A 17,553-nucleotide genomic window follows, 5' to 3' on the forward strand; every position below is an offset into this window, starting at 1 on the left:
CTAGCTTTAAGAGTTTTGGGAAATTCTTGACTATGTTTTCTTTACATATTTGTCTCACCCTATTCTTTCTTTTTTCTTTAGTAACTCCGATAATAGGAATAAAGGGATTTGCACTATGACTTGCATGTGACTGATATGTGTATTCTTTTGTATTCTCTGTGCTCTACTCAAATATTTCCTGTTGATCTGTCTTTGGGATCACTGAGCCAATCTTCAGCTATACTGTTCAACTCATCCAATGAGGTCTTAATTTCAAGTATTGTATTTTTCAGTCTTAGAATGATTACTTTTTACAGATTTTGATTCAATGATTAAACCCCACATCTTTTCATCACTTTCGTTCATATTGTCTTTCAATCTCTTTAATATATTGATCATTGTATCAAAATGTAATTTTAAGATGCTAAATAAAATATCATTTTCTTTCTTTGCATCTGCTTATATTGTTTGTATGTTTTACCTGGTAATTGATCACAATCTCTTGACTGATTTTATGTTAGTAATATGTGACTATATGCCAGATATTGTGGACAAAGCACATGTCAAAGCTCTGTATGATGCTACTTCGACCAGACAGGAATCTGTGCTTTCTCTGTGGGGCAGATAAGGTGAGGAGATCATCACCCCAATCCAAGAAGCTGAGCTAGATCAAGACTGGGGTGACATTTTAGTAAGATCCCCTCCACTTCTAGTTATGTTTTTATTCCTCAGGCCTGTCTCTTCCACACTGTTGACTGACAGCTCTGAAAGACAGTGGAAGTTTCAGGCTGTTTAGTATCCTGCCATATGCTCCATCCAAATTTGATGAGCATCTTGGGGAGACCAGCCACGTTCTGAGCAGACTCCTTTCCTCCAGTGGAAGTTTTCCTCCCAATTATTATGGGACTTCTGAAGATTTTAACTTACTTTGCAGAAACTCCTAACCTTTTACTCAGTCTCAATTTAGCAAGGGTACTGTGAGGAAAATTGGCAAGGCATTTGGGGATACTTTTGTTTCCAAATTGTTGTGGTTGCTTCTATGAATGCCACAAGCTTTGCTGGCTTCTCTTGCCTTCCTACAGTGCTTCTGCATGAACCAGATCTGATCTGTGTTTCAAATCAGCAAATATCCCAAGAAAGAAAATAGCCTGTGAAAGGTAGATAATCTTGGCAAAACACTTTGCTCTCTGGAATTTTTGTTCTTTTAATTCTTTTTGTTTCCATAATTCACTGATCTCTTTAAATGGATTTTTTTTGCAATTAATTTATCTTTTTTAGTTAGTCTAACAGGATTGTGTTCTCCTGCAACCAAAGGCATTCTATTCATAACCACAAGTCCCCTTAGGGTCAACTTTTAAGAAGCCTTGTGCAGCTATGTCCTTCCAACCTAACAGTCCATAAGATCTTCCCCTATTTTTCCAGAAGCTTCAGATGAGACTATCACAAAGAAAAGTATGGACATATGTGACAAATAGAGATTACAAATTAAATTCTTACTGTCCCACATGAAAAACTTGACTGTCCTTTTTTTCTGTGTGTCCAGAGATACAGGGAGTCCACGGAGCCTCCCCTGCAAGCATCAGTACAGAAGTCGACAATCTGGATGCAAGCCCAGGTGTGTGGAGTCCACTGACTCAGAGGACCTGCATCGAAGGAACTGGCTGTCCTTATCCTTAAGAATGATGACGTGTTTCCAATTCCAGTAGACCCTTTGATGTGTTCTGAATACATATTCCTTTTGGAATTGAACCTCTAGTGTCCTTAACTTTGGCCCACTCTGGTTTTCCATTTGTTTTTTTTTAAATTTTTTTTTATAAAGGTAAGGTCTTGCTTTGTTGCCCAGGCTGGTCTTGAATTCCTGGACTCAAGCAATCCACCTGCCTTGGCCTCCCAAAGTGCTGGGATTATAGATGTGAACCATTGTGTCTAACTGCTTTCTGGTTTTTCTAACATCATGTTATCCCAACTGTGTTCTTTATGTAAATTTCCCTGATCACATGGTTGTATCTTGGCATTTCAAAATCCTTGACAGACTTTGTTTTGTTTGAATTTTACAATGAACTTTCATGACTAGGTACAGTCCCCAGTTCAGTTTTATAGACAAGGATTCTGTAGGTCAAGAAGTGAAACACAACCAGTAACAGAAAGTGACAGGATTTAAACCTGGGTCACTTTACTTATTTTTTTCTACTCTCATTATGTGAATCTATCCTACCTCTGCAATGACAGATGTCCCTAGAGCAAGAACACTTCCTTACATCTGGTATACAGTCAAAAAGTAAAAATTCCACACAAATAAACGTGGAAAGAAATTCTACCTGCTCCTATAGCTTCCTTTCAGGGACCTGGCACCCACAAAGGTTGGGTAACAGAAAGAGGACTTAAGTAACTTAACACAAGGCAGAGAAAGTTACAGAGACTGTCTTAGCATAATATAGCATGGAGTGGTCATGCTTGGATGTGCAAAACGTCTGATGGCCTTGAACACGGCTTGACCCTGAATTACACTAGTGGGGCAAGTTGCCTGGAGCAAAGCAAATGTATTGGACCCAAAGCTCTCCTTCGAGAATTTTGTTGCCTAAAAATTATAAAATATCAGCAATCTCATATGGTTCAGCCTAATATTTTATCACTCTTCCTTTTTCTATTCTAAAACAATAATTTTTAATAATGTAAGCTGTACACATACATGCTTTAAACATACAACACCCTGACCATCATATAGTGGATATTTCAAGAAGTAAATCTTCAGCATGTCTTCACCCCCACTTGAAGACATAATGTGTGTATTAGGCTTTTCTTGCATTGCTATAAAGGAATACCTGAGACTGTGTAATTTATAAGAAAAGAAGTTTAATTGGCTTACAGTTCTGCAGGCTGTACAGGAAACATATTGGGTCTACTTCTGTGGAGGCTTCAGGGAACTTTGACTCATGGTGGAAGGTGAAATGGGAGCAGGCACCTCATGTGACCGAAGCAGGAGCAAGAAAGAGAGCGAGCGAGGTGCCACACACTCTTAAGCAACCAGAACTCTCTCTTGAGAATTCACTCACTGTCTTGCAGACAGCACCAAAGGGATGGTCCTAAACCATTCATGAGAAATACTCCTCCATGATCCAATCACCTCACACCAGGCCCTACCCCCAACACTGGGATTACAATTCAACATGAGATTTGGGCCTGGACACAGATCCAAACTCTATCAATATATTAGCCAGACACTTGCAGCTATATGAAGAATACCCTGGTTACCCAGCTACAAATGGAGATGTTATTGGTAAGGGAGGGGGGCAGGGAAGTGCTGGGAGGAGAAAGGCAGGTCTCTGGCGAGGGCTCCACCCTGGTGCCTGTGCCCACAGACCTAGGTAAGGGTAGGCACTCCTGCCTTTGCGCCCAAATGTTGCATTTCCCAAGACCACCCTGGCCCGTCACGCACCCATCCTGTGCCTAGAAAAACCCCGAAACCCTAGTGGGCACTCACACAAGCGGCTGGACATCCAGAGGACATCAAGAAGAACACACCGACAGGCTGACCCTGGCAGGCCATCGACTGGCGGAAGGATATGGAGTTTGGCTGGGCAGTCGGAGGAGAGCCAGGCCGCTAGGTGGCCTGACTCCAGGAAAATACACCTTCCCACTCCAACTCCCTTCTGCCTCCCCTGTCTGCTGACAGCGGCTTCCACTCAATAAAACCTAGCACTCATTCTCCAAGCCCACGTGTGATCTGATTCTTCCTGTACACCAAGGCAAGGACCCTGGGATACAGAAAGTCCTCTGTCCTTGAGATAAGCCAGGGGGTCTAATTGAGCTGACTAACACAAGTCTCCTACAGATGGCAAAACTAAAAGAGCACCCGGTAGCACACGTGTGCCCACTGGGGCTTCAGCTGTAAACATTCACCCCTAGACACTGCTGTTGGGTTGGGCCCCACAACCCAGTCGTCAGCATGCTCTCCTAGAGGTTGAGCAGCGGGGCACAGAAAAAGCGAGTCACTCCTCCTGTTGCACAGCCTGCGAGGGGGACAAGGGAACGTTTCCTGTTTCATCATCAGGGATATTGTATTGGTGTCTTAAATAACACTAGCATTTTGCCATATTTGGAGCTGCTACTGGGCCAGCTCTGTTTCCAGCCCTGCCTTTCAATCTTTTCCTTGCTTCTGGCATGAGTTTCCTTCTCTCTTGAGAAATCGGTTATGCATTTGAAAATACATGCAGCTATACATACTTTAAACATAACATTTAGCAAGGATGCTCCTTATCGGGCAGTCCTTCATGTTGCTGGGAACAGAGAACAGGACAGTTCCAGGTGAGCGAAGTAGTGCGATCTCATACATGGTGAAATCTAAGCAGGCAACAGCTTTTCCATAAGTAAGCATTTCAAAATATATTTGTAGAAAGTCACTATAAGAATAAGATGCAAATCAAGCTATTTTTAAACAATCGTTTTCAGGGCCAAGGAAGAAATTATGAAAATGAATTCTTTAAAAAAACATTATAAGGTCTTTAGTGGTGTTTTTAGTTGAAGTAATTTAGAGATGATTAGGTATTGTTATTTTTGGTTCAATTCTTTAGAACAAAAGCTTACCGTAATAGAAAGCTTTGCCATTTCTTTTCCTCACAACTTTAAAAAGTAAAGAGTGAGAGTTGGGTCACAATAGCCTTTCTTTTTTAGTCTCCTTTTTGTGCAAATTCATCCACCATCAAATTACATTGTACTCCTTCCTCCTCTGACTACTTGTGGAAGAATGTTTATATAAATAAACCCAAAGCCCTGTCTTTCTGTCTGTTGCTCTGAGTAAATGGTGAAAAATAGATGCTTTAGTCTGGTGATTTGATTTAATACAAATGGAACTTGTTAGAACACTTCTTTACACCTGAGATATTGGGAGATTTACTTGTAACCTTCCTTGCTATGTGAACAGCAGTAGTATTTGCTGTTTCTAAGATGTGTCGTAGTTTGAAAGATTTTGTTTGTATCATGCCAAAGTGACTGCATTAAGAAGTACCGAGTTGAGTGATTAAAACAAAACAAAACAAAACTCCTTTAAATCATTCAGCTGTTTGACCTATGCTAGTGTATAGGTGCTATGCATAAATATATATATATATATATATATATATATATATTTTTTTTTTTTTTTTTTTTTTTTTTTTTTGAGACGGAGTCTCGCTCTGTCACCCAGGCTGGAGTGCAGTGGCGCGATCTCGGCTCACTGCAAGCTCCGCCTCCCGGGTTCACGCCATTCTCCTGCCTCAGCCTCTCCGAGTAGCTGGGACTACAGGCGCCCGCCACCACGTCCGGCTAATATTTTTGTGTGTTTTTAGTAGAGACGGGGTTTCACCGTGGTCTCGATCTCCTGACCTTGTGATCCGCCTGCCTCGGCCTCCCAAAGTGCTGGGATTACAAGCGTGAGCCACTGCGCCCTGCCTAATTATATATTTTGATGCTTTCTGTTTTATTATGTGGCAGTGTGTAGTCCCAGTATTTATGCTAATTACATAGTTCTTTGGACTCCAGTTTTTCTTTTTGTAAATTTGGATTAAAGTCTATCATGGCTCCTTTCAAAAAGAGCATATATGTAAATGGAGGGTACTTCGATACCATTAGAGGGATGGGACTGAGATCTCAAAGAAATAGGCTACACTGGCTCTGGGGTGAGTGGGTCCTGTGACTTGTAGGGCTTCAGAGTAGGACACACACTCTGGGGCTAAAGCTCAGGATATTGGCCATGCAGTTGAACATTTCTGCCAGTTCTTTCCTGGTCCGGCCCTGTGCAATTTCCAGCTTCTGTAAATACATGTTGAAGGTATGCACACAAAGGTGTGCCAAAGTGTACAGTTGCTCAGATTATTTGCACACCTTGGTTTGGCTCTGGCCAGTTGAAGGAGTCATGAGGAAATACCTTGCTGCGATGATTTCTATCATTCATTTCTCAGTGTATATTGGTATTAATTGATTTTTTTTTGCACAGTTTAAAGTACTTTTGAACTTTTCCCCTTTCTTCTCTCTTCTGCTTCTTTTTCCAGACTGTTTCCAAGATTGGATGAAGAGAATCAATTGACAATGCTGTGAAGACAGGGATTTGGAGCGTGTTGGGGGAGGTAGTGTTGACTTCCTTGTGCAATCTAGGATTCAGTGGGGGATGCAGTTGGAAGGGAAGAGAAGTAAGACTCCTCCATCTTCCTGGTCCAGAGAAATTATGCTGGAGCCCCCTACCCTTAATGAGAAAGGAGGTGTTTTTGTTTCCACCATCTTTGAGGTCTGATTGCTAATGTAGCTACCTTTAAATAATTCTGCAATTTACAATAAAAGTGAGATCTCCCTCCTCCATCCTGTGTTACACAGCCTGGGATTGCATCCTTTTTCCTGGCACCTTTCCATTGCGGGAGCCTGCCTTTGACTTTCTTTCCTCTCCACACATCTTCTATTCATGCTGCTTCTCTTTTCAGATAGTGCTGAGCTCCTAGGCGAGTGTCCTTCCCAACGGATGAATATTCAGCAGAGAATGGAGAGCTTTCTACCGTAAGAATCAGGATGTGGCTGTTTATAAAGTTATTGCATTATTTGAAGAGTGGCTGCAATTAGTTTTGGTGTTAGGCAGCAAAAACCCCAAAATGTTCTTTTTTATTTCACGTTGCTTGCATAATACAGATACCCATTTACTAGAAGAAATCTTCATGGGTAAGTGTATGAGTGTGTATGCATAAGAATGTGTGTGTGTGTGTGTGTGTGTGTGACTCCACATATATTTCTAGAGTGCCTTCTATGTGCCAGACATGGTGTTGGTTGACATATGTAATTGAGAATAAAACAGTCATGATTTCTGCTCTTAATCAATTTACAATCTAGGATAAAATAGACCTTCCATGTTCAAATCCACAATGACATTAATTGCAATATGATCATTGTTGTGTTTGAAGAATAGCTAAGAAAAACACAAAGAACTTACAAGATGGCTTAACAGAAGAACTTCATCTAGCTTAGAAGTCTGGATAGCCCCTTTCTAAGAAAGTGCTATGAGTAAGGATGAATAGGAATAGGCCAGATAAAATACGAAGCCAGGAGTGGGAGGTAGACATGGGGGAGGGAGGTGACATTGTACTGATGGAGAGATGTGGAGAGCTGAGGAGGCTGATGAATGTAGAGAAAGTTGAAGTGTCACTGGATTGCAGTTCTTGATAGGTAGAAGTGTTGTATGAGGGGACGAAAACAAGGCCATTGGAAAGGGAAGTTGAAGGTGGTGGTGGTGTTTGTGAAGGTATTTATATTATTGCAGAATTATCTGAAGTGCAGTTTCCAATGTTGACAAAATTCATGGTGTGACTGTGGAAGTTGGTGCTTGAGGTGAATTATGACAACTATCAGTGGGTATCAGGGTAAGGAACTGCTGGGCAGTGTGTTGATGGTGCATCTAAGTGGTGTTAAATCTGCTTAGCACGATGGTAGGGTTGGGTGAAAAGGAGACTTTGAGTTGGGTGCTAAATTCTTTAAGGAATGATCAAATGATTAAGTGAGGACTAGAGGGAGAAGAGGCTCTTATTGTCAACACTCAAAGGAGCAGCTTACAAAAGAGAGTGCAGTCATTTGTCTGCAAGTGGCATTGGGTAGTCAGGAGGACAATGCCTTGGTTCTGATACTGGGATATTTGGAGTTTGATGGAAAACATCTCCCAGCCCCCACTTGAGAGGAGAAGCAGTATCCTTAGGGGACAGTGGGTTTCAGTGAAGTCGAGAAACTGTGTTGGGTGTGTGCGTGTGTGCGTGTGTGTGTGTGTATGTGTGTGTCATAACTTTGAGATAATGATGGGTTAGAAACATGTAGATTAAGGTAAGAAGAGACTACCCTCAGGCATTAATCCAAACTTTGAATTTCTTCTAGAAACCTTCTCTCAAGTCACAGTCAAGTGATCCAGCAATTGCAAAATCACTCTCTTCTAATGTGTACCATTTCACTTGGTAGCTCTTTCTGTTGAATAAATGATACTGTATATAATAGGCAGTCAAATATTCTAGTATTTTCTATGCAAATGTGTAGAAAAAAGTGTTTGGGGGTATGAAGTCAGGGTAGGTAGGCTGAAAGATTATTTTATTTATTATTTATATTTGTTCCTGTAGTGCTCATGTGATTTAAAATATAAAAATTAGACATTTACGTTGGAAAAGTGCATCAAAACTTGAAAAATTAATTTTCAAACATTTTATGCTACTGTTGGAGTTATGAATGTAACTTGTCTGAAGAAGCTTCCTGATCATTGTGCTTCATTTTCTTCTTATTTGGACTGTATAGATTGTACAGTTTTTATTTGACAGATGAACATTAGCACTGAAGAAGCAAATTGAATAAAATACAGACATTTAAGTTAATTTAAAATGTAAGTTTTATTTTATTTTTGGATGGAGTCTTGACTGCATCCTGAAAATATAGCTGATGTTTTTATTATCTTAGCGTAAGCTGTGTAGTCAAAAGAATAGTGGGAATAATCACTGTGTGTGGATATTGTTGTTTCCGAGGTATATTCTGTCCTAGCCAACTACTAACCAAAGGATCTTTCAGAAATGTTCTCCCAAACCACTGCCCATTGGATAGCAAATGCAGTATCTATTTTAGAGGAAATTATTGCATCAGATTAAAATGGTTAAATTGTCTTAACATGCCAGGATCTTATCTTTTCATGAAAACATTTTTTATTAACTTTTTTTAAAGGAGGACAACTGCTCTTCAGATGTTTCCCATGAGAACTGGAGATTAAACTTTGATTTTTCTCCTTTTATCCTCCCTGACAGAAGCTGTATATTTTGAGGATAACCACTTGGTTAAAAGCAAAATAGCCTTAAATAAACACACATACCTTAAAATGAATGAGCATTTCTGGTGTAGTCTTAGATTTCACAGTGTCAAACTAACTGGGTTGAGAAAGCCACCAGAATTTCATAGCTCAAAGTTCAGGTTTTATACAGGATTTATGTGTCATGTAGAATATTTTGTTTGCTGCAGTTTGAAATGATAGTATCTTCTTCTCTAGGAAACTGATGTTTAACCGATAAGTGCAACCAGATTGCTAACACGAGCTGCAGGAAAAAATTTCACCATTTTGAATGGGGTTTGTCTTTACCACACAAAATGTATGCCTGTATTATCGATTATGTGAAAATATCTATAATTGTTAGAAAGATAAAGCACACGTTTGCCAGGAAAAATCCATTTTTTCCATATCTCTCTTTGTGTACTGTGGTTTTACAATTTCCTTTTCATTTTTAATGGTGTTTTCTGTTTAAAAAAGCTTATTTGAAAAAATTAAACAAAAATTGTATACATTTATTGTGTACAATGTAATATTTTAAAATATGCATATATTTGGAATGGCTAAATGTAGCTAATTTTCATATGCATAATTATGATTTTTGTGGTGAGGACACTTAAAGTCTACTCTCTTAGAAATTTTCCAGAATACAATACTGTACATTGTTATTAATTGTAGTCACCATATTGCACAATAGAACTCTTGGACTTACTACTCCTGTCCAGGTGAAATTTTGTATACTTTGACAAACATGTCTCCAACCTCCACCTCTCTCCCCACCAGTTCCTTGTAACCACCATTCTACTTTCTGCTTCTGTGAGTTCAACTTCGTTAGATTCCACATGTGATATTTGTCTTTCTGTGCCTGGCTTATTTCACTTAACATAATGTCCTCCAGGTTCACCCATGTTTCACAAATGACAGAGTTTCTTTTTTAAGGCTGAATAGTATTCCACTGTGCATATATATCACATTTCCTTTATCCATCCCTCCATTGTTGGACATTTAGGCTGATTCCATCTTTTGGCTATTATGAATAATGCTGCAATGAACATGGGAGTGCAGATATCTCTTTGACACATGGATTTCATTTCCATTGGATATATGCGGTATGCTCAGAGATGAGATTGGTGGATAATATGGTAGCTCTTTCCAAATTTTTTGAAGAATCTCCATATGGGTTTCCATAACGGATGTACCAATTTACATTCCCATGTGCATTATTTTCTGACATCGATAAAGCAGTAGATCTATTCATTTCACAAAACTTTATTGTATGCTTACTATGCATCAGCATAATGGGAGGTGCATTTGATACAAATAAAAGGCACAGTCTTGTTCAGAAGCAGATATGATAACTATTTATTAAACAAAGACGGCAGAAGTGGGCAACTGACCACATGTGAGAAAAGTAACAAGGAGAGTGGAATCTAGGATGATGTATATTTTGGCTTGGGCTATTAAGCTGATGGGGAATATATATTTTTTGAAGTGGAATATACTGTCACCTTATTTCTAAGTAGGGTCAAGTTGGAAGCCAAATAAAACTTTCCAACATTGGTTCTTCTAGCACGTTAATAAAATGTACTTTGTGATTATGAGCAGCCGGTTTGAAGATTGATTCATTTCTACTCCTGTTACCTTGATAAATAAGAAATAAATTTCATGGACAAGAACTCATCATTTGAAATAGATGGTAACAGTTGGATTGTCATTGATTACGTGAGGTGATTTACAGGGAGGTCCAGCACATGCATGTAGTGTGCTAATACTTGCCACGTCTGTTTTCTGTTAATTAATACAAATGTTGTTGTGTAGTTTTTGGTATTCTGACTCAAATTGAGAAAATGTATACACTTTTATATACACATATTAATGTAAAACTTGGACCTGGAAAAGCAGAGATTTCTAATAAGTTAGCCAACATTTTCTTTGAAGAATTCAAGGTACCCTGAAGTACTTTCTCTAATGATTGAATTGTTATTGTTGGAGGTCAATTCTCCACAGACTTTTTGTATTTCTGCATCTCTTGTGAGTGAGCAACTAACTGTCCTTCATTCTGAACTATCTTTTCAGGGATATTTGTGTGGTGAACAGTCTTGGAACATAGAGCCAGTGTCTCTCTCTGGAGCAAAGGCCAGGCATGCTCATTGCCCATTATGAAGCATTCAGATTCCCTAAATTAAACATTCCTCTTCTATAGCACAATCACTGAACATGTAGATACCATCTGGTTCTCTTTGTATCACTTTACAAAAATGGAGTCCTGGTTAACTGGTACAAAAAATGCTAATACTTTTGCTACTGCTATTGTCATGAGTACTAAACTATTCTTTGTCTGTGACCCAGGAGTCTTGTGTCTTCTACCAGCATTCATGAAACTTTTGTCAGGCTAACTGGTTAGTATCAAGAAGGGTGAACTCTCAGACCCTTTGCAGTTTTTTGTTTGTTTATTTGTTTGTTTTGTTTTGTTTTGTTTCTTGAGATGGAGTAGTGCTCTATTGCCCAGGCTGGAGTGAAGTGGCGTGATCTCAGCTCACTGCAACCTTTGCCTCTTGGGTTCAAGCGATTCTCCTGCCTCAGCCTCCCGAGTAGCTGGGACTACAGGCGTGTGCGACCACACCCGGCTAATTTTTTGTATTTTTAGTAGAGACGGGGTTTCACCGTGTTAGCCAGGATGGTCTCGATCTCCTGACCTCGTGATCCACCCTCCTCGGCCTCCCAGAGTTCTGGGATTACAGGCATGAGCCATGGCGCCAGGCCTCCTTCACAGTTTTTGATGGTTAATGCACTTTAGTGTCTTACCTTCCAATCCGTAGACTCTATTCTACCATAAAATATGAAACATCCCAACTTTTCCACATTGAGAGGATGGAACTCTAAGTTGCAGATTGACATGATTTGGCTGTGTCCCCACCAAAATTTCAACTTGAATTGTAGCTTCCAGAATTCCCAAGTGTTGTAGGAGGGACCTAGGGGGAGGTAAATGGATCATGGGGACTGGTCTTTCCTGTGCTATTCTTGTGACAGTGAATACGTCTCACGAGATCTGATGAGTTTATCAGGGTTTCCTGCTTTTGTTTCTTCCTAATTTTTCTCTTGCTGCCACCATGTAAGAAGTGCTTTTCATCTCCTGCCATGATTCTGAGGCCTCCCCAGCCATGTGGAACTGTTAGTCCAATTAAGCCTCTATTTCATCCCAGTTTCAGGTATGTCTTTATCAGCAGTGTCAAAACAGACTGATACATAGATGAAATAACAAAAAAGTCAAAAACTACTACATCTGCTTGTCCTTGTGATTGCAGATGAATATGGTGCCTCACATTTATTACATATCACGAATTTTGAAACGTCTCACTGAGAAATATTGGAGTGTAAGTGTACATTTAAAGCAATGGCTTCTGTGAAATATGAATATTTGCTATCACTCATAGTTCATTTATTTTCAGTGAATTTAACTTTTATCTAAGCACCATAAAGAAGTGTTTTGCTTTCTTATTGTAATCAAGTTTATTGAGGTGTTATTTATGTGTAAAAGATTGCATCCAGTGTACAGTTTTATGAATATTGACAGTTTAACATGCCTGTAAGATCACCATCACCATCAAGACCCAAAACACTTCCAACACCCCCAAAGGCTTACACGTACCCTTTGACCAAACGGATTTTGATAATGTGTGTAAGCCCTTGATATTGAGCAATTTGTGAATAATTTCTACTGAGGAGTTTTTATTAGTTTCCTATTTTATTTACTTTTTTAATTATCAGCATTAATATTTTACTCTTTTCCTGGGTTATTTGCTTTGATTTCTGTTTTCCTTTTAAGGGTCCTCTTTTTGGTATTTCCTTCTCTTTCATATCCATTGGAGCAGAAAGACCAAATAATATTTTCATGATCTCACATAAATGAGATACATGGAATAAATTTGAAAAAAACATCAAGATTAAGTAGCTTCAAAGGAAAAAAAAGTCATACAAAAAAGAAGGTGGGAATTAGTGTACTTGAGTATGGAAATTGATTAAGCAGTGAAACTATGATGACAATTATTTTTGCAATTCAGTTATGAATTATGCTTAAAATGTGTACTTTATTCACTTTAATTATGATGTTTGATTCTAAAGTTTTTCATTCTCTCAATTATTGATACATTTTCTAGGGAAGTCTTTCTCAAGTATTTGTTTTCATGTGACTTTTTATAATCATGGCTCTCAAAATCTAAGGATGGATTTTGAACAGCCTATTTCTCTCAGCAGTGTAAAATGAGTCACATGGGTCATATTTGTCTTGAGTCCCTTCAAAGACTGGAATGTGAGTAGAAATCGCAGAGCAACTTTCCCACAGCACTAATTGCATGTGAAGGACAAGACACTTCCATATTGTAATACCAAATATAAAATAGTGCAAAAAAAAGTCTTTGGTTAGAACTGTTCCATTTGTCATACGCCTTCTAATTTATAAAACAAGAATTTTCTCTCTTGTCTCACCCGGTTGGAGGATCAGCTTTATTTTTCAAAATTTGGATGGAAATCAGTCTTCAGCCTGCCCTATCTGAAAAGAGAAAAAATGCTTGCAACTGTTTGAAACACTATAAATCGGAATACTTGAAGTCAGTTATCTAGGATTTTTATATCACTCCTCTTCCAACTTCCCGCTTCTCACTGATGAGGATTTCTTTCTTACTTTGAGGGGAAGAATACACAGCAACTGTGAAAATGTAAAATAAAATGAATTCATCTGATTAGTCTGCAATCTCTCTCTTTATGTTTGCATACAGAAATTCTCAAGTAGACACATATAAACTTGCAGCAAGCATGCTTTCTTCCTGTGTGTTTGTCTGCATCTTCCATGCCATTTTCCAGCCATGCTTGTCTTTTGTTAGGAATTAGATGGTCAGAATGAGAATAATTTAAAACATTTTTTAAAAACTTTATTTTTTAAGAACACTTTTAGGTTCATAGCAAAATGGAGAGAAAAAAACAGAGATTTCCCATATATCCCTCCTGTCCCCCTCACCTGGCCTCCCCCATTATCAACACCTCTGACCAGAGTGGTACCCTTGTTACAATGCATGAGCCTATACTGACACATGATTATCACACAAAGCACAGAGTTTAATTTAGGGTTCCTTGGAGTTGTATATCTTAGGGGTTTAGACAAATATGTAATGACATGTACACAGAAAAATAAAAATTTCAGGTCAACATCTCGCCTTTCCTGTTCAGTATTAAATATGAAGCAATTGTTGTGCCTTTTCCAAAAATAGTCTGCCACAAGGAGCAATAAGTAATCAGAATTTAAGGTGGAGGAAAACAGAAAATCAAGAAGCCTGCTTTACATGGACACACACACATTTTATAAATTCTATTATACTTTAGAACGTTATTCCACTGGATTCTGGATTTCTAGATATCACACGAAAGTTTACCTGTAATTAGGAAGCGCTTAGCTTAGGGTGTGGCAGGGTAGTCTGGGCTCTGTTTGATAGAATTGGGTCAACTTGCAATGCATCAAACACTCAGAGCGAGTATTTTTTTGGGGGGAATCATCCACCTGAACAGGGAAATTTTCTAATTTGCACTAAAGTGCGGTACCTGCTCTCAGAACATGAGGAATTGAAGACAATCACACTCCCCCTCCTTTGCAGCAAAAGCATTTTTTACACCAGAGATCTCTGTGGAATTGTGCCTAGTCAGTATTATCTATGCAGGTTGTAAGGATGAGATGTTTTGATCCAAGTAAAAAAGCATTTTTTGCCTTTTTCTTGTTTTTGTTTGCTTGCTTATTTTTATTTGTTTGTTTTCACTACTGTACCAGTCCAAATAATCACTGGCCAAAAAAGAGGACAAAGTCATAATTGGGAAATAAAGGAGGCTGGTGGGAACTGGAAAGACCTGAATAAGTGGTTCATCAAACTGAGAAAACTGAGAAAACAAAGCTCACTACTGAGAAAGCAAGTTTCACTACTGAGAAATTGTAGTAAGGGTGGGAATGGGGTTGAAAGAGATGCAACTCTATTGTAGACAAGAGAAAGGCCAGTTCAGGGGCTAACTCATAAAGGCAGTGCATCTGCCCTGGTTTTCCTTTCATGAACAGCTAAAATACTAGGTGGCATTGGACATGGCAAAAGCACATAATAGGATGAGGAGGTTGGTTCTGAAATTTGGACTAGGTCAAGATTTCTGGCTCATAGAATTGAGTTGATCGTGGAGCAGTCAATGTGCACAATGGGTCTCAGCAGCTAAGGCAGGCAATGGGGAAGTCAGGCAACGGATCAGAAACCCAGAGGAAATGTGTGGTGAACCCAGAGTCTAGACCTACAGGCTGCGAAGAAAAGATCAAGAAGCCTGGTCAAAGATTCCAGGAAGGAAAGCTGTGGATATCAGCACAGGTGCTGGGTTGTGGGGCGTCAGGTACAAGAATGAAACTTGGTTCCAAGCTCAGTGCCACAGGATCTTCTCTTTCCTGTGTATGCACAGAACTGACGTGCAATTTCCACAAGGCCTGAGCATGAGGTTTGCAAAAAGTAAGTTCTGTCTGACCTAAGTGTGGTGCTTGAACAAATGGAGAGAAGTAAATTTCTGGTGCATAATTCAAACTGGAATATATTTATAATTATAAAGGAAAACCAGAGGCGCACTGTCAAAGTGTATGGTTATGCTCAGGTAAGAAAAAGGTGTAATCCTCCTGAAAGTATCATTTCTTTATATTAAAGCCTAGAAATATTTTCTCATTCATTTATTCATTAGTTCATTTATACATTCATCAAATATTTATTCAATGTCTACTACATGTCGATATGTTTAACATCTTGCAAATTCACTTTAATTAATAACTTTCATTATTTGTCTTTTCAATTTTCAATAATGAAGTCCATCTCTCTAATAATGTTAGCAATTAAAAATGGAGCCGCTGTTGAGGCAAGTTCAAGCTATGGGGAATTATGAAATTTACCAGAAAACTGATGACAATGGAGAGAAACAGGATAAAATTATAAGAGCCGGAGGTGATGGTTTATAACTAAAATATTGATTTGAGTATGAATTAACTGAACCACTTAGCTATGATAATAGTGAGATTGGACATCCATAATGGGAGTCATGATTGATTGTACGGCCATATAGAAGTTGGTCAAAATCCCCAAACTGGATGAAGAAATCAATTTGGTGGCTTCCTTTACATTTATTATTTGAAATAATTTTAGCAGGAAATACTAGACTAAAAAATGTAATGGCGTTTTTTTCTGGGCTCTGGCTCAAGTGGTTTGCCAGAAATAAAGTCTAAAAGGCTCTCCTTACTGTTGTATTTTTGACTTGCATTTTTGAGCCAGTTATTATATTCTCCTGAAAGAATAGCTGTTTTTATTTAGTTCTGATTTTACTACAATGTGTGTGTGTTAGTGTGCATGAAAACATAGCATAGGATGTGTTGGGGTTGCAACGAATAAACCTAGAACTGAGGCATGCTCCTCTATAAGCAAAGACTATTTTGAGTAGCAAGTTATTTTAAACTACAAATTCTACCCAGGTGGTATTGTAGTATTTTTCTTGGCCAAACTGAATGTGAATTATTCATCAGATAAAAACTCTATCCAAAGGAGATAAGGTAGGGATTTGGAAAGAGAAGTGTTGCTTGTTTTTCTTTTGTTCTGGTAAACATGAGGGACTTTGGACAGCAAATGGGCAAGATGATGATATTGGCAATAGGAAGAACCATAAAGAAGAGGGAAGGGAAGTGGAAGTCTTCAGAATGGAAGGGTGAGGATTCATGTTTGCCTTGGAACTGAAGTGCCACTACACACCGACTCTTCTTCCCAAGTTAAATTATAAGGAGAATTTGTATTTATACATTTTGGTGTCCTTAAATTTAATCCTTTATACCAGAACCATGTTAATTCAGCCCAGTCTTTTTTCTGATGGGTTACTCCCTATCTTCTCCTCCATTTGGTGGGAAGAGAAGAGGAATAGACAAGAGGAAAAACAAACTAAAAATAAAAGTACTATGAGAAATTTATGGCTGGGCATGATGGCTCACACTTTAATCCCAGCACTTTTGGGGGGCCAAGGTGGATGGAACGCTTGAGTCCAGGAGTTTGAGATTAACATAGACAACATGGCAAAACCTCATCTCTACAAAAAATACTAAACATTAGCCAGGCTTGCTGGTACATGCCTATCGTCCCACCTACTTGGGAGGGTGAGGTGGGAGGATCACTTTAGCCCAAGAAAGTTGAGGCTGCAGTGAGCTGTGATCACACCACTACACTCCAGCTGGGTGACAAAGTGAGAACCTGTCTCAAAACAAACAAACAAAAAAAATTCATGGCTGGGCTTGGTAGGTCATGCCTGTAATCTTACACTTTGGGAGGCCAAGGTGGGTGGATCACCTGAGGTCAGGAGTTTGAGACCAGCCTGCCCAACATGATGAAACCCCGTTCTGCTAAAAATAGAAAAATTAGTCAGGCATGATGGCCTGTAGTCCCAGCTACTCAGGAGGCTGAGGCAGGAGAATCTCTTGAACCTGGAAGGCATAGGCTGCAGTGCGCCAAGATTGCACCACTGCACTTCAGCCTCGGCAACAGAGCGAGACTCTGTCTCAAAAAAAAAAAAAAAAAGAGATTCATAAGAAATATTAATCTATATTTTCTTTATTGTTAATTGTTCTTAATTGTTCATGAATACATGGATCTTTTCCTGATTTCTACGACCCAGTGAATGCTAAAGCTATGCTGTCAAGAATGAACTCTGTTGACACAATGGATTCATGTTATATGCCC

At 39.0% G+C, this 17,553-nt stretch overlaps 1 protein-coding gene across 5 annotated transcripts in view; it reads left to right on the forward strand.

The window, feature by feature from the left end:
- Positions 1-17,553, forward strand: part of LOC129476766 (TATA-box binding protein associated factor 11 like protein 2-like) — a 58,871-nt gene that overhangs the window by 19,133 nt on the left and 22,185 nt on the right. Inside the window, exons 3-6 of one of the 5 annotated variants that reach the window (XR_010119871.1) lie at positions 1,523-1,594; positions 6,006-6,080; positions 6,429-6,501; positions 7,858-13,518. The gene's annotated coding sequence lies outside the window, so the exon portion shown is untranslated. Of the gene's footprint in view, positions 1-1,522; positions 1,595-6,005; positions 13,519-17,553 lie in introns of those variants that run through there. The other 4 variants (XR_010119873.1, XR_008655069.2, XR_010119872.1 and 1 more) reach the window with 4 other exon arrangements.

The sequence above is a fragment of the Symphalangus syndactylus genome, chromosome Y (assembly GCF_028878055.3).
Source record: "Symphalangus syndactylus isolate Jambi chromosome Y, NHGRI_mSymSyn1-v2.1_pri, whole genome shotgun sequence".
In the NCBI taxonomy this organism is placed as follows: domain Eukaryota; kingdom Metazoa; phylum Chordata; class Mammalia; order Primates; family Hylobatidae; genus Symphalangus; species Symphalangus syndactylus.